Here is a 25,513-nt window from a genome sequence, read left to right as displayed (position 1 = left end):
CGTGCGATAATTTTAAAAAATGGTTCAAATGGCCTTGAGCACTATGGGACTTAACATCTGAGGTCATCAGTCCCCTAGACTTAGAGCTACTTTAACCTAACTAACCTAAGGACATCACACACATCCATGCCCGAGGCAGGATTCGAACTTGCCGACCCCTCTTTCTGTTTGTGAATGGAACACGAAAGGAAATCACTAGTAGTGGTACAGGGTACCCTCCGCCATGCACCATATGGTGGCTTGCGGACCATGTACGCAGATGTAGATCTAGAAACATCGCTGATGTGGAGACGCATACACAGCAAGTGGATTGGAGCCTGGATGACTCCAAATGTGAGAACTGTGACAATTGGAAAGAAAACGAGTGAATCTTGCTTTTCCTGTAAATAAAATGTTATTGTCAAACATAGGGTTGCCTACAGATTGTTCTTGCATCCACAGACAAAACGTTAGTGTAGGACCAAACTCCGCCTCATCAAGCCACTGAACTCGTCGGAGGTGCTCCCGCTACATTGCATCCAAACACTGCTGTGGCACATTCCAGGGATTTCTGTCCCAGATCTCCTTGTCCAGATTCCTGGAGACTTCTAGACTGTTTCCAGCAACACATCTTCAAGCACAGGTGTAATTCGTGCCCGCCTATCCTCTCCCGCAGCAAGTGCAAAGCTTCCAATTTCTCTGCGGCATCGATGCAGCCTTGCATACATTCGTCTTCGGGAACTGCTTGCTTCTCGATACAAGTGTGCAGCCTCCCGCACATTGCCGATAGCCTTACTGCGCATGAAACGGTCTATCCGATGACATATGGGGTTGGACAGAAAGTTTTCTAACAGACAGGGAGCAGTATGTCATCCTGAACGGGGTGACTTCAACAGAAAGAGGCGTAACGTCAGCTGTGCCCCAGCCCAACATAATAGGTGCTCTGCTGTTTACGATTTACATAAACGATCTGGTTGATGGTATTAACAGCGGCCTTAGACTGTTTGCCGAAGATGCTGTAGTCTACAGGAAAGTAGCATCACACGAAAGTTGTGAACAAATCGATGAGGATTTGCAGAAAATAAATTAGTGGTGTAATGACTGGCAGTTATCTCTCAATATCAGTAAGTGTAACCTACGGCATATAACAAGGCGAAAATCCCAATTAAGGTACGAGTACAAAATAAATGCCCAGTTTTTGGAAGCGGTAACATGCGTCAAGTATCTGGGTGTGACGATTCGAAATGATCTCAAATGGAATGATCAGATTACACAAGTAACGGTTAAAATGGTTCAAATGGCTCTGAGCACTATGGGACTTAACTTCTGAGGTCATCAGTCCCCTAGAACTTAGAACTACTTAAACCTAACTAACCTAAGGACATCACACACATCCATGCCCGAGGCTGGATTCGAACCTGCGACCGTAGCGGTCGCGTGGTTCCAGACTAGCGCCTAGAACTGCCGGCACACAAGTAACGGGTAAGGCGAACTAAAGATTGCGGTTTATTGGTAGAATCCTGAAGCGATGCAGTCCTTCAACAAAGGAAATAGCTTACAATACGTTAGTTCGTCCAGTCTTGGAGTATTTTTCGTCTGTACGGGACCCCTACTAGTTGGGTCTGATTCAAGAGATTGAGAATGTCCAAAGAAGAGTGGCAAGATTCGTGCCTGGTATATTTAGCCATCGCGAGACCGCTACAAATTTCATAGAAAGTTTGAAGTGGGACACACTTGCAGATAGACGACCCGCTAAACAGAAGGGGCTGCTCACTGAATTCCGAAATCCAGTCCTCACCGAGGATGAAGAGCATATATTATTACGACCAACTTTCAAATCGCGCAATGATCAGTATTCAAAGATAAGAGAAATAAGAGCTCGTACTGAGACGTTCAGACAGTCGTTTTTCCCTCGCGCGATCCGCGAGTGGAACAGAGGGGGGAAAATATGACTTTAGCGCGAATTGTGCCCTCCGCCACACACCGCTTGGTGGCTAGCGGAGTATATATGTAGGTGCAGATGTAGAAACGCATATTCGCGTACTTCTCGTTTTTGTAATGTTCCCTGTTAACAGCGACACTCGCACAACGTAACTGAAGCTCCGCAAGCAACTGACATGAGTGGTCCGCTGACTGTGTACTGTATTGTCGTATCCATTCTGTATACAACTCCACGTCTCTAAAATGTAAACAAAGACCACAACATGAGGTGTTTACACAGAATCACGTCAGTAGTGGCTGGTAACTACACAGTCGCAATTATCTCGCAAACGGTTTGCTTGCGGAACTGTGTTTACCGAGACTTTTTTTGCTTCTAGCATCGTGTACTTTCAACTGTACTCGTTCACGTCATTAATTATGAAACACCCAGTGCAATGAAAGATTATGCAGCGGGTATTTCATTCAGAAACTAGAATGGTGTGTGTGTGTGTGTGTGTGTGTGTGTGTGTGTGTGTGTGCGCGCGCGCGTGGAGTAGGAGTAGTGATGGGAACAACGGAATGAAATAATGGAATCCGCGGCTTGTCCGAAAATAATCGGCTCATTCCGCTATAGTTAGGATCAATTGAATTATTCATTCACATTTTTGAGTGAAACCAGTCTGTCGGGGCAACCGAATGAAATTAGTCGACGCAGTCCAATGAATTCAGTTCTTAGTGGAAACATTCGATCGTTGTGCCGTTGCTGAGTAATTTTTGTTGACTGCACTCAGTTATCGCCGGGAGTCACTGTTATTTCCTTTTTTACTGGGTGCAAATACGAAGCTTCCAGTTCAGTTTCTCGTCCTTGTTTATGAATAGGTGTTTTTGTTTGGATCAGAATTCAGAAACGGTCAGTGGAGTGTGAATGCAAGAAATAGTATCACTGTAGAAAAGTAATCCTGAAGATAAATTCTGTGCGATTTACAGGGTCTACAAGGATAGTTCATATTAGGAAATTATATTAATTAAATGAGCCAACGGCCATGCCGCAGTGGTAACACCGGTTGCTGTCAGATCACCGAAGTTAAGCGCTGTCGGGCAGGGCTAGCACTTGGATGGGTGACCATCCGTTCTGCCGAGCGCTGTTGGCAAGCGGGGTGCACTCAGCCCTTGTGAGGCAAACTGAGGAGCTACTTGACTGAGGTTAGCGGCTCCCTCTCGTAAACTGACATACAGTCGGGAGAGCGGTGTGCTGACCACATGCCCCTCCATATCCACATCCAGTGACGCATATGGGCTGAAGATCACACAATTTGAAACGAGAGTCGTCCGACCAGGCAACATGTTTCCAGCCATCATCAGTCCAATGTCGGTGTTGACGGGCCCAGGCGAGGCGCAAAGCTTCGTGTGGTGCAGTCATCAAGAGTACACGAGTGGGCCTTCGGCTCCGGAAGCCCATATCGATATTGTTTCGTTGAGTGGTTCGCAAGCTGACACTTGTTGATGGCCCAGCATTGAAATTTGCAGCAATTTGCGGAAGGCTTACACTTCTGTCACGATGAACGATTCTCTTCAGTCGTCGTTGGTCCCGTCCTTGCTGGATCTTTTTTCGGCAGCAGCGATGTCGGAGACTTCATGTTTTGCCGGATTCCTCATATTAACGGTACACTCGTGAAATGGTCGTACGGGAAAATCCCCACTTCGTCGCTACCTCGGAGATGCTGAGTCTCATCGCTCGTGCGCCGACTGTAACACCACGTTCAGGCTCACTCACATGTTGGTAACGTGCCACTGTAGCAGCGGTAACCGATCTGAAGACGTTGTCGAGCAAAAAAATGGCTCTGAGCACTATGGGACTTAACATCTGAGGTCATCAGTCCCCTAGAACTTAAAACTACTTGCGTCCTGCAAGAAAATCAGTGACTGATATAGGAAACTGCTTTTATATCACAAACAGCAGTAGTCTCAGTAATGTTTCTACGACCGTTCGCATCTGTCGTGACTACAAATGAAAACCAGAGTGCAACTGTGAATATATGTACGTGTCAATTCCAACAATTAATAAGACGTAACTCAGCTACGAACCTACATAGTAAAATCTTACACTAAACAAGGATTAAAGCGATGGATTCATTTCTTGTCCACTCTATACATCTAACTGATGCTAGGTATATATATTGTTCACAGGATAGAGTGACCGATTGATTGAGAGGGCTTATGGGATAACAAAAGGAGTAGCCGGCCGAAGTGGCCGTGCGGTTCTAGGCGCTGCAGTCTGGAACCACGAGGCCGCTACGGTCGCAGGTTCGAATCCTGCCTCGGGCATGGATGTGTGTGATGTCCTTAGGTTAGTTAGGTTTAACTAGTTCTATGTTCTAGGGGACTAATGACCTCAGAAGTTGAGTCCCATAGTGCTCAGAGCCATTTGAACCATATGATAACAAAAAAAAACAAAAAAAACAAAAATGGTTCAAATGGCTCTGAGCACCATGGGACTTAACTGCTGAGGTCATCAGTCCCTAGAACGTAGAAGTACTTAAACCTAACTAATCTAAGGACATCACACACGTCCACGCCCGAGGCAGGATTCGAACCTGCGACCGTAGCGATCGTGCGGTTCCAGACTGAAGCGCCTAGAACCGCTCGGCCACACCGGCCAGCGCTTATGGGATCGAACGGCGGGGACATCAGTCCCGTGATTCCAAAATTAGTCACAGAAGAATGAGGGTCCGCTAAAAGAGGACGTATCCTGTCAGGGGAGTCAGATTATAAAATAATGAAATTAAAACACACACAGCAAAAGGCATAAAAGGTGAAACCAGATCTAAAAACCGCAAAAAGGGGGGCGATCTTCCCATGGCGGAATGGTGTTGGGGTCCCAGATCGAGAAGACATGACGAGTAGTCCAAACCACAATCATGCTGCCCCTGCTCGAGGAGTAAAGCAAATCCTTACTTTCGTGACGGCTCCCAAACCCTAGGTCCTCGGCGGTACTTTTGGGGCAGCCACCACAAATTGTATAAAGCGTGGGTAGTGACCAGGATGTAGCTATGTCTGTTGCCCGAAAAATAATTAATGACAAGAATTGGGCCAGCAAGAATGAAGGGATAACTTATCTTTATTTCTGACAAAACGTGCACTAGCAATACAAGTCCAAGTAATATCCGAGAGTAATCCGTGTACTGAGCCTAGTCGAATGCAATAGCAAATATCACTCTGCAATGGCTCCGCTATAAACTCCACGAAAGGCTAGCGATAGACAATCGACAATAGACTATACGTCTCGGGGCCAGCGCTCCTCCCTATTTGCAAAAGGCAGAGGGCGCTGCGAAACCGAGCTCAGCCATGGCGCGACTTCTTCCGTCAGAGGTAATGCCCTACGCCGACGGCCGCGACAGGAACTGTGGCCAGCGATGTCACGGTCAGGGCGCGCGTGCACGAGTTGGTTGGTTGGGTCCGTGGATACAACATTTACATCTGGAAATAAAAACCAGTTTCACGGAAGAAACTGAGAACCAGTTCAACCACCCGTGAATCGTCTGTTAATTTAAGGAATCTGGAAGACAGCACGAAGGGCCAAAAGAAGGGGACATTCCATAAATATGTGCGATATCTGTGGAGTCACCGCCAGACACCACACTTGCTAGGTGGTAGCCTTTAAATCGGCCGCGGTCCATTAGTATACGCCGGACCCGCGTGTCGCCACTGTCAGTGATTGCAGACCGAGCGCCACCACACGGCAGGTCTAGAGAGACGTTCTAGCACTCGCCCCAGTTGTACAGCCGACTTAGCCAGAGATGGATCACTGACAACTACGCTCTCATTTGCCGAGACGATAGTTAGCATAGCCTTCAGCTACGTCATTTTCTACGACCTAGCAAGGCGCCATAGCATTTGATATTGAGATTGTAACATGTACCGTCAAGAGCGATGTACACCAATTGTGGATTAAAGTTAAGTATTATATCACTACGTACTTTATTTGCTACTATTAATTTCCTTAACTGTTCCAGACCTTGCGCCAGCCTGCGTGAGCTTAAAAGCGTGCATTTCGGCCTCCTCTAGCAACACAGTGTTGGCTCTTCTGCCAACACTTCAATATCGTCAGTCTGGCTTCACAACCACATTGTGGGGGTGGTTCATTAGGCAGGAGGAAACAGTGGCTGGGCCTGGTACGACCAATGCGCAGATGGTATGAAACAGTGGACTAGTTCCGAGAGGGGCGGAAGGAAGAGCGCCAAACTGCAGTAGAGTACTTGCGGTTAACAGGGTGGGCGAATAAGGGTACTGCACGGTACAGTACGTTCTGGGAACATCTCGTATTCTGGTTCAGTTGGCAGGGGCCACGAGTACACTCCTGCAAGCGCTGATTTGCCAACACACACACACACACACACACACACACACACACACAGGGAGAGGGGGGGTCAGGCACATGTTTGCCGTGAGTAAACACCTCAAGCGACGCAGCAGGGAAAGACAAGGGAAGGCGTGACGTGTGAAGTCCAGGTGCGCCTGCTTATCCCCGCGCCTCGTTACACAGTCGTCTCGCGTGTACAAAGCGAAGAGTCGAGTTGAGTTGACGTACACAACCTGACGCCGGGCTCGTTTCTGCGCTGCAGATGAAAAACCGAGGGCCCATCGCCTACGACTTTCAAATCCTGGGTTGACTCCTTCTTGTCAACAACAGAGTGCGAAACCTATCACGCAACTGGCAAGGGAAGCATACGGCCAAGGGGTCGCCGATTTCGCTCAACTTACCTGTAACAAACGCTGGTCTATTACGCTGCGCCGCGCGGGATTAGCCGAGCGGTCTGAGGCGATGCAGTCGTGGACTGTGCGGCTGGTCCCGGCGAGGTTCGAGTCCTCCATCGAGCATGGGTTTGTGTGTGTTTGTCCTTAGGATTATTTAGGTTAAGTAAGTGTAAGCTTAGGGACTGATGACCTTAGAAGTTAAGTCCCATAAGATTTCACACACATTTGAACATTTTTTATTACGCTGCGTCCAGACGTGTCAAGAAATCAATGTTACATGTTGTCAGATCCTACTCAACAGCAGATGAGTACCCCGGATGCCGAGCAGCGGCGTTAAGGGGACTAGAGCAGAGCATAATTTCTTTTTTTAGTTTAAATTTGTTACTGCCTTAACTACTTAGAGAAAGCTTTTGACAATGTTGACTGGAATACTCTCTTTCAAATTCTGAAGGTGGCAGGGGTAAAATACAGGCAGCGAAAGGCTATTTACAATTTGTACAGAAACCAGATGGCAGTTATAAGAGTCGAGGGGCATGAAAGGGAAGCAGTGGTTGGGAAGGGAGTAAGACGGGGTTGTAGCCTCTCCCCGATGTTATTCAATCTCTATATTGAGCAAGCAGTAAAGGAAACAAAAGAAAAATTCGGAGTAGGTATTAAATTCCACGGAGAAGAAATAAAAACTTTGAGGTTCGCCGATGACACTCTAATTCTGTCAGAGACAGCAAAGGACTTGGAAGAGCAGTTGAACGGAATGGATGGTGTCTTGAAGGGAGGATATAAGATGAACATCAACAAAAGCAAAACGAGGATAATGGAATGTAGTCGAGTTAAGTCGGGTGATGCTGAGGGTATTAGATTAGGAAATGAGACAGTTAAAGTAGTAAAGGAGTTTTGCTATTTGGGGAGCAAAATAACTGATGATGGTCGAAGTAGAGAGGATATAAAATGTAGACTGGCAATGGCAAGGAAAGCGTTTCTGAAGAAGAGAAATTTGTTAACATCGAGTACAGATTTAAGTGTCAGGAAGTTATTTCTGAAAGTATTTGTATGGAGTGTAGCCATGTATGGAAGTGAAACATGGACGGTAAATAGTTTGGACAAGAAGAGAATAGAAGCTTTTGAAATGTGGTGCTACAGAAGAATGCTGAAGATTAGATGGGTAGATCATATAACTAATGATGAAGTATTGAATAGGATTGGGGAGAAGAGAAGTTTGTGGCACAACTTGACCAGAAGAAGGGATCGGTTGATAGGACATGTTCTGAGGCATCAAGGGATCACCAATTTAGTATTGGAGGGCAGCGTGGAGGGTAAAAATCATAGGGGGAGACCAAGAGATGAATACACTAAGCAGATTCAGAAGGATGTAGGTTGCAGTAGGTACTGGGAGATGAAGAAGCTTGCACAGGATAGAGTAGCATGGAGAGCTGCATCAAACCAGTCTCAGGACTGAAGACCACAACAACAACAACAACAACAACTGCCTTAAAACCTCCCTTGTAGAGCCCATTTTTAAGATTCGTTCATACGAGGGTTGGAACTTAAATAGTGGCCACTATTTATTCACAACCGATACAAAAGAGTTACATGTTTGCACCTGTTACTGTCCTTCAAAGTAGTCACCAGCGTTGTATAGAACCCGTTGCCAGAGGTGTGGAAGGCGTAGCATGCCGTTAGCAAAGCCTGTTCTGTTGATGGTGCGAATCTCTGGAACAGTTCTGAAGCGAATGCCACGAAGTGGTTCCTTCATCTTCGGAATCAAATCAAAGTCACAAGAACTTACGTCCGTGGAGTATGGTGGATGGTACAGTACTTCCCAGTCCCATAGACCCAACAGAGCAGCCACAGCTTGCACTGTATGCGCCCGCACATTGTCGTGCAAAATGATGGGTGGGTTGCGCAGAAAGTGTCGCCGCTTCTTTCGCAAAGCATGTCACAGGTGATGCTCCAAAAACGAACAGTGATACTGAGTACTGACCGTCCGCGTGGAGGAACGTAATGCGTTAGCGTAACACCATCACAGTCGTACACGAGAATCACCATAACTTCAGACCGCTCCATTCGCACTATCAACAGAACAGGCTCTGCTAACGGTATACTACGACTTCCACATCGCTGGCAACGGGTTCTACACAATGCTGGTGACCACTTTGAAGGACAGTAACGCTTTGTATCGGTTGTGAATAAATAGTTGCCACTATTTAAGCTCCAACCCTCGTATAAACTGTGCTATAAATGTTAAAATATGTTAAAACACTGATTTATTACATGGGCGTCTGGTGAATCTGAACGCTCGAATGCAACCGATGTCATACTACACTAAAGGGCCAAAAACGGGTATATGCATGGGTATTCAAATACAGAGATATGTGAACAGCGAGAATACGACGCTGCGGTTGGCAACGCCTATATGAGACAACAACTGTCTGGCGCAGTTGTTAGATCGATTACTGCTGCTACAATCACAGGTTATCAAGATTTCAGCGAGTTTGACCGTGCTGTCCCAATCAGCGCACGAGAGATCGGACAAAGCATTTCCCACGTAGCGATGAAGTGGGGATTTTCCCGTACGACCATTTAACGAATGTATCGTGAATATCAGGAAATAGGTAAAACATCAAATCTGTGACATCGATAAGGCTGGAAAAATAACCTGCAAGAATGGGACCGAAGACGCCTGAAGAGAATCGTTCGACGTGACAGAAGTGCAACCCTTCTGCAAATTGCTGCAGATTTCAATGCAGAGCCATCAAAAACTGTCAGCGTGCGAACCATTCAGCGAAAAATCATAGATATGGGTTTTCGGAGCCGAAAGCCCACTCGTGTACCCATGATGACTGCACGACAAAAAGCTTCACGCCTCGCCTGAATTCGTCAAAACCGACATAGAACTGTTGATGACTGCAAACATGTTGCCTGGTCGAAAGAACCTCGTTTAAACTGTACCGAGCGGATGGACGTGTACGGGTATGGAGACAACCTCGTGAATCCATGGATCCTGCATGTCAGCAGGGGACTGCTCAAGCTGGTGGAGGCTCTGTAATGGTGTGGGGCGTGTGCAGTTGGAGTGATACGGGACGCCTGATACGCGTAAATACGACGTAGTAGGCATCGTGTCTGATCACTTGCACCCATTCATGTCCATTGTGCATTCGGACGGACTAGGGTAATTCCAGCATGACAATGCGACGACCCAGATGTCCAGAATTGCTACAGGGTGGTTCCAGGAACACTCTTCTGAGTTTAAACACTTCCGCTCGCCACCAAACTTGCCACATATGAACATTATTGAGCATATCTCGGATGCCTTGGAACGTGCTGTTCGGAAGAGATCTCCACTCCCTCGTACTCTTACGTGCAGCGCAGCAGGATTCATGGTGTCAGTTCCCTCCAGCACTACTCCAGACATTAGTCGAGGCCATGCCACGCCGTGTTGTGGCACTTCTGCGTGGTCGCGGGGTCCCTACACGATATTAGGCAGATGTACCAGTTTGTTTGGCTCTTCAGTGTTTAATGCTTACCGATGTGATACACGTCCTACTAGTCTCGGATAGTATCACAGAGAACATTACCGTCAGCTAAAATACATTCTCAACGAGATTTATCTTCGTAACAGTCTGAAAGCAAGTGCTTAACGTGTCTTTTCGCTTGTTTTATATACGAAATAAAACGTGAGTGCTTGAAACTGACGAACTTTTGATATGGATAGGGTTGTTTCGTGGGAAGGGACCAGACAGCGAGGTCATCGGTCTCATCGGATTAGGGAAGGACGGGGAAGGAAGTCGGCCGTGCCCTTTCAAAGGAACCATCCCGGCATTTGCCTGGAGCGATTTAGGGAAATCCCGGAAAACCTAAATCAGGATGGCCGAACGCGGGATTGAACCGTTGTCCTCCCGAATGCGAGTACAGTGTGCTAGCCACTGCGCCACCCTACTCCGTTTTTATATGGAGAGAAAAGGTTCGAAAATTAATCCCAACCGTGCAAAAAACGCTTCGATTAGTAATGGGAAGCCAGTTAATCGATGTAATTTCGTCAAAATGAGTGTGTTTCGACACTGTGCTGTGCTGGTATTGCCGATTAAAGTTTTGTTCAATTCCAATAATAAAAACACCCGTTGAAACATTAAACGCTTATTTTTTCAAAACAACTTTTTCTAGTTGGCGGAAGCTATAACTCATATGATGTCTACACGTATTTACATTACGCTTTTTGTAACCCGTGAATAGGTGTTTTTTCTACTGTAGTGCGAAGGATTTTTGCCATATATTTTAATTTCAGTTTTTGGGGCACGTTTTTAAAACTACCTTTTCTGTCGAAAAAATTGACTTCTATTTCAGAGTGCCGCAGTTTTGGTAAAAACAGTTTTTAATATAGCCAACGTACTACATTGGACAATATCATCACTTTTTGTTCCAGGTTGAAAAATGTGGCGTTCACAGTTCCCACCAACTTCCTTGTACTCCGTGAAAGCCTTTCGTAGATGTCGTGTGGTATCCTCTGGGCGTAAGACTTTTGATTAAGAAGATACATAATACAATCTTAGGAGTTTGCAATGAAAAAAAACTATAAGTATGACCGCTGTGTCTTCCAGTTACAACACTTTTAGTTAACGCCTTGTGAGCAAGAGCTCCGGTTTCGAATCCCGGTCTTGGTACAAATTTCATTGCCTTGCTCCAGTCTGACTATAAACATCACAGGTATTTAAAACTTGCAAAGGTCTCTGGAACAATGTAGTATCATTTGACATTGTCCAAAGCAGGTATCCACTATCACTTCACTGTGACGAATGTAGAGATGAATGAATGACCGTTTATTATTATTATTATTTTCCAAAGCGACACTACGACTCTGTCACTGGCCGCTGAGGTGATCTTGTGAACGCGGATCTTGCACGTACTCCTGATCGCCGATCACAAGAGAGGTGTAAACCGAGAAAAATTATACTTAACATCTATTAGATGTACAGCGTGGACAAGAAGTCGTCGTACCCCCGTAATCCCTCTTTAAGTATCAGATTTTATTACGCAGGTTGGCAGTTATGTTACTTCTTATCAGTTGCTGGAACTTCTGTTTACGCGTATTCACAGTCGCAGTCGAATTTACTTTTTAGCAGTGGCAGATGTGAGCGGTCATAATTACTCTATTGATGAGCTCCTAGTGACAAGGGCTGCATGGAACGACAACGCACAGGGCAGACAATGAGACAGATTATGGGAGCATTCCGGGGAAAATTTAACAAGGTTCCACCACGGAAGGTAACACTTCTGGATTGGGAAATATGTGCTTCTGTTTTTGGCAGTGTGAAGGAAAGGATGCTGAGCGGAAGAGAGAAGACACGAGAAGAAAACGTGTGCCGGAGTGTCTGCTTCGAACAATGTCCTATGAAGTCGACACCTAAACGGGCTTCGGAACGCGAGATCACATGAAGAATGAGTTTAAGGTAGCACTTTTTCGATCGACGTTAGCAAACGAGTCATCGGATACAGACCGGAATGAGCGTATTTTAACGTGCCATGCTTCAGCTAATTTCCTAACAAGTGAACCATGCCAAGGTAACGCTTTCAGATGAATGTTCCATATATTACAGGTCACGTGCAACAAATATTGGTTTGGTCCAAAGAGAATCCCCATTACACAGTCGAGTTAGAAAGGAAGCACCTCACGTAGTGATATGGTCGGCGATGACATCACTTCTGCTTAGGCCGTATTTATTTATTTTTTGAAGTAAAGCAAATTATTTCCACTTGTTTCAAACGTCGTTAATACCCCATCTTGAGGAACGAGTCCTGACACAACGCACACGGTTCAAGCACGACGTAGCCCTTGCTCCGTACGCTCTTGCAGTGCGCAATTTCCTAAGTGAATACTCTCCAGGACGGTGGACAGACAGTGGTTCATCAGCAACACCAGCTCCTCTGAAATGGCCACCAAAAAGTCCTCAGCTCAAGTCACGTGACAACTCATTATCGTGAGTCATAAAGGCGCATTTATGTGCACGCCGTTATGCCACAAACGCAGAACTGCGCAATGCTGTTGATGACGCATTTCGCACTATAACACCGGACATGCTGAAACTGTGTCAAGAATAACATGTAGGCGTGTAGAAATGCATCTCCAGGAAGATCAAGAATATATTAGAGACTTACTTACGTAAGCAAGTACTTGTGCTAAAACATATCAAATTAATTAAAATTCGTTACTGGGTGTTACGGGACTTCTCGCCCCCCCTGTATACAAGTAATACACGAAGCGTCTGACGATGAGACTCGCAGTCCCGATATTGATGATCCAATAGAGAAATTCTGCGATAAGGGTGGAAGCAGAAGAAATGAATTAAAATTCGTGCCACGATCGGGACTCGAATACGGATCTTCTTGCTTACTTTTTTTGCATTTTGTAAGTTACTGTTCGTTGTATTTGGTCGTAGTTGACGTCAGATGACATCCCATGATGTTCGTAGTTGGTCCGTTCACGCATTTTTTTTTTATTACACTACTGGCCATTAAAACTGCTACACCACGAACATGACGTGCTACAGACGCGAAATTTAACCGACAGGAAGAAGATGCTGTGATATGCAAATGATTAGCTTTTCAGAGCATTCACACAAGGTTGGCGCCGGTGGCGACACATAGAACGTGCTGACATGAAGAAAGTTTTCAATCGATTTCTCATACACAAGCAGCACTTGACCGGCGTTGCCTGGTGAAACATTGTTGTGATGCCTCGTGTAAGAAGGAGAAATGCGAACCATCACGTTTCCGACTTTGATAAACGTCGGATTGTAGGCTATCGCGACTGCGGTTTATCGTATCGCGACATAGCTACTCGCGTTGGTCGAGATCCAATGACTGTTAGCAGAATATGGAATCGGTGGGTTCAGGAGGGTAATACGCAACGCCGTGCTGGATCCCAACGGCCTCGTATCACCACCAGTCGAGATGACAGGCATCTTATCCGCATGGCTGTAACGGATCATGCAGCCACGTATCGATCCCTGAGTCAACAGATGGGGACGTTTGCAAGACTAAAATCATCTGCACGAACAGTTCGACGACGTTTGCAGTAGCATGGACTATCAGATCGGAGACCGAGGCTGCAGTTACCCTTGACGCTGCATCACAGACAGGAGCGCCTGCGATGGTGTACTCGACGATTAACCTGGGTGAACGAATGGCAAAACGTGTTTTTCTCGGATGAATCCAGGTTCTGTTTACAGTATCATGATGGTCTCATCCGTGTTTGGCGACATCGCGGTGAACGCACACTGGAGGCGTGTATTCGTCATCGCCATACTGGCGTATCACCCGGCATGATGGTATGCGGTGCGACTGGTTACACGTCTCGGTCACCTCTTGTTCGCATTGACGGCACTTTGAACAGTGGACGTTACATTTCAGATGTGTTACGACCCGTGGCTCTACCCGTCGTTCGATACCTGCGAAACCCTACATTTCAGCAGGATAATGCACGACCGCATGTTGCAGGTCCTGTACGGGCCTTTCTGGATACAGAAAATGTTCAACTGCTGCCCTGGCCAGCACATTCTCCAGATCTCTCACCAACTGAAAACGTCTGGTCAATGGTGGCCGAGCAACTGGCTCGTCACAATATGCCAGTTCTACTCTTGATGAACTGTGGTATCGTGTTGAAGCTGAATGGGGAGCCATCCAAGCTCTGTTTGACTGCATCAAGGCCGTTATTACGGCCAGAGGTGGTTGTTCTGGGTACTGATTTCTCAGCTTCTATGCACCCAAATTGCGTGAAAATGTAATCACATGTCAGTTGTAGTATAATGTATTTGTCCAATGAATTTTCATCTGCATTACTTCTTGGTGTAGCAATTTTAACGGCCAGTAGTGTATTACTGAGACCACCCAGCTGTCTGACCGGACACGCTGAGCTACCGTGCCGGCTGCTTACTATGCAGAAATGCCAAACATTACATCAGCGCAGCACTATGGTCAACATTTCTGCACGAGCGCCTTAAGTCCAGTGCCCTCCCCAACACAAAACTCAATTCGTTTCATCTTATTTTCCTCCTACATTGTCAGTATTAGCATTTCTGCAAGAAGAACCGGGTTCGAGTCCCGGCCGTGACACAAATTTTAATTCATTTCTTCTGCTTCTATCATTAACGCAGAGTAAAGATGAGACTTAAATGTCTCGGGAAAAATTTAATTATAAGAATAAAGAAATTAAAAACCATGTACGCAGCCAGATGCTAACTTGTTTACGGTGTAGCTGCACATCATGTCACGACAGCTTGCCTACCACTCACTACGACGGGACTGGAGTACTCTGTCAGCGTGAAAAAAAAAGCTATACAGGAATATGTGCACTTTCCGCCTGTCCCATTTCCAGCAAGTTGGCAGAAGAACACAGAGCGAGCTCTCACTTGCGCGGGCTTTGATCAAGGGAAACGTTACCTGTCGATATGCTCGGCGACCGCCGCAATGGTGCTCACAGAACACTCGCTCTCACTCACCTGAAACAAACAAAGGGCCGGATATCAGTCTTGTTGTCAATCATAGTTCTCATCAAAACGTATTACATGATTATCTAATTGGATGGGTGCTAAAGTTCGTAGGGTTTTTCCATAAGTTTAATTAACACAACAGATACACACAACAGAGACTTCACTCATCAATACTACAGGATGTACATTAAGTCCGCGAAAACTTTCAACTCGTTATTGCACAAGAACCAAACATTGTACCGGTATCATACTTCACAAAGGCATATGACTCCATCGGTGACAGACTCTTGTTACGATCCTGAAGTACTGAGGACTTTATGGAACTACACAATAACTCATAAAAGAAATTCTGACAGACACAAAAGCAAGGGTGAGATTCAGAGGAGCACTGTCAGAAGAATTTGAGATCAAGACTGGTGTTAAACAGGGAGATGGATTTTCACCATTGTTGTTCAATATAGCACTGGACGAAGTGATCAGGCAGTGGAGAGCAATAAACGAGGAAATGGGAATACCAAAGACCCATGAGGGGGACAAAAAGGACAACAGGGCTCAAGTGGACTGCCTAGCCTTTGCAGACGACATAGCAATAGTAAGTGAGACGGAAGAAGACACAACTCTAAACTTAAGTAAGGTAGCCAGAAAGGTGGGACTGAGGATCGCCTATAACAAGACAAACACATTAAATACCATTGCAGACTGGGAAACACCGGAAGGCACTGTGCAAATGGTGGACAAATTTAAATACCTGGGAGAATTTAAAACAGGAAGGAACAGGAGCAAGGAGGGAATAACAGAGGATAAAGAAGATGAGGTCAGCTTTCTGCATGACGAGATATACAATAAAAAGAATATATCCACAGAGGCAAAGATAAGCCACTACAAGGCAAGGGTGAGGAATGCAGTATTATATGCTGCTGAGACGATGACACTAGGAAGAAATGGGACAGAACAACTAGAGAAAAAAGAGAGAAAAATACTGAGAAAAATACTAGGTCCCAAAAGAGGTGGAGAGAGGTGGTGCGAAGACCTAGGGAAGAATTGTACCGGAACACGAGAACAATATCTGGGGAAATCAGACTAAAAAGGGCTAGGTTTGCTTGACATGTAGTTAGGATGAGTATGCTCAGAAACAGGGAGGACAAGAGGGAACACAGGAACCAAGTGGGTTGTTGAACTTCGGAAGGACTGGTTGTAACTGGGGATCAAGGTCGAAGGAAAGGAAAATTTGAGGAACAAATATACACCGACAAATATGTCGAGATCAATGACAGAGAAGAATACAGGAAGAGACTAGAGTGTCATCAGTGGACCCAGCGAGGGGCAGGGGTGACAGCTGCCGCCCGCCCCCCCCCCCCCCCCGAAGATATTCGCAGTTTTTAACTAGTTTACTGTTTTATTTAATAAGAAATGCTGTATGTTTTGTCGGATTGTACAAGTGCGTTCTTGTATTTATAATGTTTATTAAAAGCGGTTTTTCACTGGTTTACTGTTTCATTTAATAAGAAGTGCTGTATGTTGTCTCAAGTCCTTGTTTCCTGAGACTAGCATGACCTGCCCCCCCCCCCCCTCCCCAATTCAGATCCTGGGTACGCCCTTGCATATGTCATTATGAAGGTAAACCCTGAAAGTTTGTTTTTCGTGTTTACCGCCACGGCGTAGTTTGGTAATTTGCCGATAGTCAGCGCTGGTCGCAAACGTGGCGAGTTCATGTGTGGAGGGAAGCTGTTTCATGAAATTGCCTCCCCGATCACCAGATCTCACTCCGTGTGACCTTTTTCTGTGGGGACACATTAAAGATCTGGTGCATGTACCGCCTCTACCACGTGATGTAGCAGAGCTCCGGGAGGAATACGGGAAGCGACTGTCACAGTCGACGATGCCATGCTGGGACGGGTATGGCAAGAATTCGATTATCGTATTGACGTCTTACGGATCGCTCATGGTTCGCATATCGAATGCTTGTCAAAAAAACTTCCAGAGTTTATCTTCAAAATGCAGTATGTATGACATCTGTACAATGTTTACTTCTTGTGAAATAAATAATTGAAAGTGTTTTCGGATTTTATGTACACCCTGAATTATCTGTAAGGTCATTAATATACAACATAACAGCAAGGATCGCAACACACTGTTCAATCTAGGAAGTCATTCTATTGAAGATCTCTCGTCTCCACAATCTACGTCTACATGATTACTCTGCTATTCACAATAAAGTGCCTGGCAGAGGGTTCTATGAACCACCTTCATGCTGTCTACCATTCCACTCTCGATCGGCACACGGGAAAAACGAGCACTTAAATTTTTCCGTGCGAGCCCTGATTTCTCTTATTTTATCGTGATGATATTGTAACACAAAGCCGCAGAAAAAAAATTGTGAGATTGCTGATCCTGCAGACGTCTCAACTAAGCGCGTGGGTAATATCCTGCACGGAGAATCGGCCATGACGCAGCCGTATGCGGAGTGGGTGCACGACCGCTCACAGTCGACCAAAAGCGCATCCGGCACATTTCAACACAACGTCTGGCGATGTTTAATCACAATCCGCAAGACTTTTTGCATCGACTAGTGATTGTTGATGAAACTGGCATCCACCGTCACACACCAGAGCCAAAACGGGCAGTCAAAACAACGGACTGACGCTGGTCAAAGTGCACCGAAAGAGACAAAGACAATTTTCTCATCTGGTAAGGTGATGGCCACTGTTTTTTGCGATTCCAAATGAATAATCCTCATATCAAACTACGTATGCTTTCCCGGCGTAATAACTGATACTATTTTTTTCGGGTCTGCAGCCGGATCATGAAGTCAATTTGACACAATATTTCCGCTGAATAACAGATAAAGTGGCGATATTATAGAAAATCACATAAATAATAAAAAGCTTTCCGAGTACACAGAGTAATATAAAAATTACAAAACAAATAGCTAAAAAGCCGAATGAATGAAAACAGACTGCTGCACGTAATCAGCGCCGTCTGTTACGCCAACGCCAGAACGCCGCATAGGCGAGAAGTGGTTAGGGTCACGTGACAGCCAGAGGACCCCTCATACCCTGCGGCACGCCGTTCCAAGAACTTGGGCGTATGCCAGTTACAGTCTCTTAACTTTTTCCTTTTCAACAATCTAACATTTGTCGTGTTTTATTTCACTGCTTTTTATTACTGTAATGCCTCTTACACCTTATAAGCCCATTACAGACTTTACTGATTGTATCCCTCTTTATTTTACATCGTACAATTATGGCTGAAAAAATTACAATGAAATGAAACCCCTAGATGCATACAGGCGTTGATATAACTTAACGGGGGCAGCTGAAAAGTTGTGCCCCGACCGGGACTCGAAACCGGGATCTCCTGCTTACACGGTAGACAGACTATCCATCTGAGCCACCGAGGACACAGAGGATAGTGCGACTGCAGGGACTTATCTCTGGCACGCCTCCCGTGAGACCCACATTCGCAGCTTATTGTCTCGCACTATATTCATTGTGCCCCCGCCCATTATACTCATTACTCGCGGTTTTACTGCCGACCCCCGTAAGAGTTCGGGCACTGTTTGTGCATCCGCACAGAAGAAGATAGTCAAATGGCCGGTGAGCCTGAATTATATACACATATACACTCCTGGAAATGGAAAAAAGAACACATTGACACCGGTGTGTCAGACCCACCATACTTGCTCCGGACACTGCGAGAGGGCTGTACAAGCAATGATCACACGCACGGCACAGCGGACACACCAGGAACCGCGGTGTTGGCCGTCGAATGGTGCTAGCTGCGCAGCATTTGTGCACCGCCGCCGTCAGTGTCAGCCAGTTTGCCGTGGCATACGGAGCTCCATCGCAGTCTTTAACACTGGTAGCATGCCGCGACAGCGTGGACGTGAACCGTATGTGCAGTTGACGGACTTTGAGCGAAGGCGTATAGTGGGCATGCGAGAGGCCGGGTCGACGTACCGCCGAATTGCTCAACACGTGGGGCGTGAGGTCTCCACAGTACATCGATGTTGTCGCCAGTGGTCGGCGGAAGGTGCACGTGCCCGTCGACCTGGGACCGGACCGCAGCGACGCACGGATGCACGCCAAGACCGTAGGATCCTACGCAGTGCCGTAGGGGACCGCACCGCCACTTCCCAGCAAATTAGGGACACTGTTGCTCCTGGGGTATCGGCGAGGACCATTCGCAACCGTCTCCATGAAGCTGGGCTACGGTCCCGCACACCGTTAGGCCGTCTTCCGCTCACGCCCCAACATCGTGCAGCCCGCCTCCAGTGGTGTCGCGACAGGCGTGAGTGGAGGGACGAATGGAGACGTGTCGTCTTCAGCGATGAGAGTCGCTTCTGCCTTGGTGCCAATGATGGTCGTATGCGTGTTTGGCTCCGTGCAGGTGAGCGCCACAATCAGGACTGCATACGACCGAGGCACACAGGGCCAACACCCGGCATCATGGTGTGGGGAGCTATCTCCTACACTGGCCGTACACCACTGGTCGAGGGGACAGGTTCGAATCCTGCCTCGGGCATGGATGTGTGTGATGTCCTTAGGTTAGTTAGGTTTAAGTAGTTCTAAGTTCTAGGGGACTGATGGCCTCAGAAGTCAAGTCCCATAGTGCTCAGAGCCATTTGAACCATTTTTATAGACCGAAACCAGTAGTCTGATGACAAAAATATGTGACCACAGACGTCAATCGAAGGAAATTTATTCTACGGTGTGTTCAAAAAGTCTCTCCGCAGTGCCGTATGATTGTTAACCGCGCGTGCCGTATGATTGTCCAACTGGCTCGGTTACTTCTCTTCAAATGGATAGTCTGTAGCCATTCGTAACAGAACTTGTGTTAAGTTAAATACAGAACGGTTATTTTCAACAAGATGGTGCAACCGCGCATACAGCTCGCGTTTCAATGTCACTGCTTGCTGATGTTTTTGGTGATCGCATAATTTCACAGGGACTTTGGCCTCCACGGTCGCCTGACCTAACACCACCCGACTTTTTCTTCTGGGGTGCAGCGAAAGCAACTGTCTATAAAAACCGTCCAAAATACATCGATGATATGAAAACAGCAATATCCACTTTCACTGTTTCTTTTACAGAAGACATGTTACAGCTTGTGTTTGGAAACTTGATTAGACGAATTGAGTTGTGAATTCAACAACTGGAGGGACACTTTCAACATTTAATGTGAAAATTAGTAACTTGTATTTCATTGAGTTTCCTTTCGGTATATTTACTGCGACATATGGCACGCGCGGCTAACAATCATAGGCACTGCGGAGAGACTTTTTTAACACACTGTATTTTCGGGTCACTGTTCAATTCGCGACCATGTCGCAGGTCTTGGAATAACAGAGAAATGTGTAAAAAATACATAGGTGGACACGTTTAACGACTTTCACATAAAAACAAGTGACGAGGATTTTGTAAAATATACATAGATGGAAAATACTGATGGTTTTTAAAACTCGTTTGACGATTTTACATTACACTTAAAATATAGTCACTGTTGAATGAGAATGACACCATGGTGTAATGGTGATGCTAGAAGAGACACAAAAAAAATTGTCATGGATAAGGTGCCGACTATGGGGCCCTGTATTCAGACTCGAATGGCGGCTCCTTCATACCATCAACGCGCACGAAAGAAATCATCGTTAACTGCCCTACAGAGAAGGTGAACATATAGCGCCTCCCTAGTGGCAGTAGGCGAAATCGATAAATGACTAGCAAATACTATTCTGATGACCGAATCAATGACCGTTGTTTTTTAATGTCTGATAAAACAAAGTTCCAAATCTTACTTAAAGGGTAACCCTCGCCTCTGTTTATAAGATTGTTAGATCGTGGAATTTCAATATAGATTCTCTTCATACAACATTTTATGTCCCTCGGTAAGACAGTGCATTACCACAGCACACTTCTCAGGCTGAAACAAATGTGTGTTGCTCAACACATCGGTCCTGAATGGTTCGAATTGTGACCAATACACGCTTTCCCACAATGCCACATCGGGATTCCTCAATCCAAGATAGATTACTTAGAAAACATTGGGGTTGGGTTGTTTTGGCCGGCCGAAGTGGCCGTGCGGTTAAAGGCGCTGCAGTCTGGAACCGCAAGACCGCTACTGTCGCAGGTTCGAATCCTGCCTCGGGCATCGATGTTTGTGATGTCCTTAGGTTAGTTAGGTTTAACTAGTTCTAAGTTCTAGGGGACTAATGACCTCAGCAGTTGAGTCCCATAGTGTTCAGAGCCATTTGAACCATTTTTTTGGGGTTGTATTGGGGCAGGAGACCAGACCAGCGAGGTCATCGGTCTCATCGGATTGGGGAAGGACGGGGAAAGAAGTCGGCCGTGCCCTTTCACAGGAACCTACCCGGCATTTTCCTGGAGCGATTTAGGGAAATCACGGAAAACCTGAATCAGGATGGCCGGACGAGGGATTGAACTGTCGTCCTCCCGAATGCGAGTCAAATGTGCTAGCCACTGCGCCACCTCGCTCGGTCTTAGAAAAAGGCAGAACCATAACTGGACCCTATTATGCTTCACTGCTGCATCGTTTTAAACTTACGTTGACGGAAGAAAGGCGGAGACGGAGGTTGGCACGCACGAAAATGCTCTTTCCACCAGGATAATGCACCATCCCGCACATCAGCGGTAATAACAGTGAAAGTACATGAACTGGGTTTTGATTTGGTTTCTCGTCCACCCTAGTGACCAGTCTTAGTACCAACTGACATGAAACTTTAGTTTGCTGGAAGAAATTTTCATTACATGAGGATGTAACAGTAGCAGTCAACGAGTATTTAGCGGAGTTTGATTGAACCTACTTTTCCGGTGGGATGAAAAAGCTGGAGCATCGCTGGACCAACTGTATAACTTTCAAAGAAGACTATGATCAGAAGTGAAGTGAGTTGTTTACGAAACAAACATTTTTTCCTTGCCTTTTTAGCAGACTCATCAAATCATCCTCGTACAATCACTCGACAAAGGACACTGCTTATAAAACAGTCATGCATCCGATTCTTGACTATTGCTCTAGTGTGTGGCACCCTTACGAAATATGTGTAGTAGGAGACATTGAACGTATACAAAGAACGGTAACAAGGATGGTCAAAGGTTTGTTTGACCCGTGGGAGAGCTTCAGAGGAACTTCCTGGCAGATTAAAACTGTGTGCTGGACCGAGGCTCGAACTCTAGACCTTTGCCTTTCGCGGGCAAGTGCTCTACCATCTGAGCTACCCAAGCACGATTCACGCCCCGTCCTCACAGCTTTACTTCCGCCAGTACCTCGTCTCCTACTTTCCAAACTTCGCACAAGCACTCCTGCGAACCTTGCAGAACTAGCACTCGTGGAAGAAAGGATACTGTGGAGACATGGCTTAGCCACAGCCTGGGGGATGTTTCCAGAATGAGATTTTCACTCTGCAGCGGAGTGTGCACTGATATGAAACTTCCTGGCAGATTAAAGCTGTGTGCCGGACCGAGACTCGAACTCGGGACCTTTGCCTTTCACGGGCAAGTGCTCTACCAACTGAGCTACCCAAGCACAACTCACGACCTGTCCTTACAGCTTTACTTCCGCCAGTACCTCGTCCCCTACATTCCAAACTTTACAGCAGCTCTCCTGCTAACCTTGCAGGACTAGCACTCAGAGCGAAAATCACATTCTGGAAACCCCCCAGGCTGTGGCTAAGCCATGACTCCGCAGTATCCTTTCCTTCAGGAGTGCTAGTCCTGCACGGTTACCAGGAGAGCTTCTGTAAAGTTTGGAATGTAGGAGACGAGGTACTGGCGGAAATAAAGCTGTGATGAGAGGGCGTGAGTCGTGCTTGGGTAACTCAGTTGGTAGAGCACTTTCCCGCGAAAGGCAAAGGTCCCGAGTTCGAGTCTCGGTCCGGCACACAGTTTTAATCTGCCAGGAAGTTTCATATCAGCGCACACTCCGCTGCAGAGTGAAAATCTCTTTCTGGAAGCTTCAGAGGAACTTCAAAAATCCTGAACTGGCAGACACTAAGACAGACGCCAGTGTCTATCGCGCGAAAGCCTACCTGAAAAGTTTCCCAGAACCGGCATAACTGAGGAATCAACCAATAAATATGCTAAAAACTCGTCCCTATCTCTTCCGTAGGGATCACGAATACAAGATTAGACTAACTGCGACGCTTTTCCGCGCTGCATATGGGCGAGGAAAGGGTCGCACAGTCGAAAGTACCTTTGCCATGAGCTTCACACTGTCGGCGTAGGTACGTACGCACGTTGACGGGCACCGGCGAATGGTGGTGGAAACTGGCGAATTGTCTGTGAATGCTCGCTCCCCTGTGTTTGCTTCCATTCGCTGCGGTGTGTACGAGTCTTTCAAATTCGCGTGAATGGGAGGCGTGCCTGCCAATACTGAATGGCGCGGCCGGTTACTGTCGACAGCGCGCGGTGGCAGCTGCCGCGTCAGCCGTCACAGCACAGGGAAGAACAGACTGTCATTCCGATGCCACTCACTGTCCAAAAGCGTACAACGGTCCTGACTCTACGCTCTGCCGTCATTAGATCTGCTAAAGGGAGCTCCCAATTGTGTCTCCAAAACTCTGTCAATAAAATGTGACAATCGTCGTAGTGCTCCTGAGCACACTTTTCAAAAAAATGGTTCAAATGGCTCTGAGCACTATGGGACTTAACATCTGAGGTCATCAGTCCCCTAGAACTTAGAACTACTTAAACCTAACCAACGTAAGGACATCACACACATCCACGCCCGAGGCAGGATTCGAACCTGCGACCGTAGCAGTCACGCGGTTCCAGACTGAAGCGCCTAGAACCGCACGGCCACCGCGGCCGTCCCCGAGGCAGGATTCGAACCTGCGACCGTAGCGCTCGTGCGGTTCCAGACTGTAGCGCCTAGAACCGCTCCGCCACTCCGGCCGGCGCACACTTTTCAGCAGGATAATGATCATGGTCATCATGCTGACGCTGGATTTGGGGCGCTCAACAGCACAGTCATCAGCCACTTTCTCGATGTTGGTAAATCACCGTTATTGTCGTACCTATGTTTATAAAATCTCTCGACAGTAACTTACATCTGGAGTGCGCCACACATACGACGACATACAAGCAATTACTTCATTCAGCACGTATTGTACTTCATAAAGGCATTGCTGCTGAGTTACAGTCATGTGGAACATTTTTAACATATAGTAATAAAACTTCGTAAGCACAACGTTTACTTTAAAATAAATAACAGGCCGGCTGCTGTGGCCGAGCGGTTCTGGGCGCTTCAGTCCGGAACCGAGCTGCTGCTACGGTCGCCGGTTCGAATCCTGCCTCGGGCATGGATGTGTGTGATGTCCTTAGTTTAGTTAGGTTTAAGTAGTTCTAAGTTCTAGGGGACTGATGACCTCAGATGTTAAGTCCCAAGTGCTTAGAGACATTCGAATCATCTGTCCATACCACTTTAATGGTTTTCTTTCAATCCTATCGATCACCATTATTTTATTTTCTCTATTCTTCGTATTATGACGAACCTTCGTAAATAATTCATTTTCATAGGTATTACTCTACTTTTCAGATCAGCATTTAAAATTTTTATTTCTGATCCGGAGCATGCGTTATTCTCTACTCTTTTTTTATTGTTTTTTGAAACGAAATAATCGAGTAGAACAGAAGTGATATCTGGCGTTCCGCGAGGTAGTGTCATAGGCCCTCTGCTGTTTCTGATTTATATAAATGATCTAGGTGATAATCTGAGCAGCCCACTTAGACTGTTTGCAGATGACGCTGTAATTTAACGTCCAGTAAAATCATCGGACGATCAATTCCAATTACAAAATGATCTAGAGAGAATTTCTGTATGATGCAAAAAGTGGTAATTAGCACTTTACAAAGAAAAGTGCGAGGTCATTCACATGGGTACTAAAAGAAATCCGATAAATTTTGGGTATACGATAAATCGCACAAATCCAAGGACTGTCAATTCGACCAAATACCTAGGAATTACAATTACGAGCAACTTAAACTGGAAAGACCACACAGATAATTTCATGGGGAAGGCGAAACAAAGAATGCGCTTTGTTGGCAGAACACTTAGAAGATGCGACAAACCTACTAAAGAGACAGCCAACATTACACTTGTCCGTCCTCTGCTGGAATATTGCTGCGCACTGTGGGAACCTTACCAGGTGGGATTGACAGAGGACATCAAAAATGTGCAAAGAAGGGCAGCCCGTTTCGTGCTATCGCGCAATGGGGGTGAGAGTGTCACTGATATGATACGCGAGTTGGAGTGGCAGTCACTGAAACAAAGCCGGTTTGCTTTGCGGCGAGATCTATTTACGAAATTTCAATCACCAACTTTCTCTTCCGAATGCGAAAATATTTTGTTGACACCCACCTACG

The 25,513-nt window shown here is 46.3% G+C and overlaps 1 protein-coding gene and 1 non-coding gene across 3 annotated transcripts in view; both read right to left on the bottom strand.

Moving 5' to 3' along the window:
• LOC126427900 (myc box-dependent-interacting protein 1) overlaps nt 1-25,513 on the bottom strand; it is a 509,442-nt gene that overhangs the window by 113,520 nt on the left and 370,409 nt on the right. The gene's annotated exons all lie outside the window — the stretch shown is intronic.
• Trnas-uga (transfer RNA serine (anticodon UGA)) lies at nt 22,603-22,677 on the bottom strand. The gene has a single exon. It is a non-coding gene; the product is annotated as a tRNA-Ser (tRNA).

This window comes from Schistocerca serialis, chromosome 12 (genome assembly GCF_023864345.2).
Source record: "Schistocerca serialis cubense isolate TAMUIC-IGC-003099 chromosome 12, iqSchSeri2.2, whole genome shotgun sequence".
Lineage (NCBI taxonomy): Eukaryota > Metazoa > Arthropoda > Insecta > Orthoptera > Acrididae > Schistocerca > Schistocerca serialis.
This window is presented reverse-complemented; position numbering and strand designations above follow the sequence as displayed.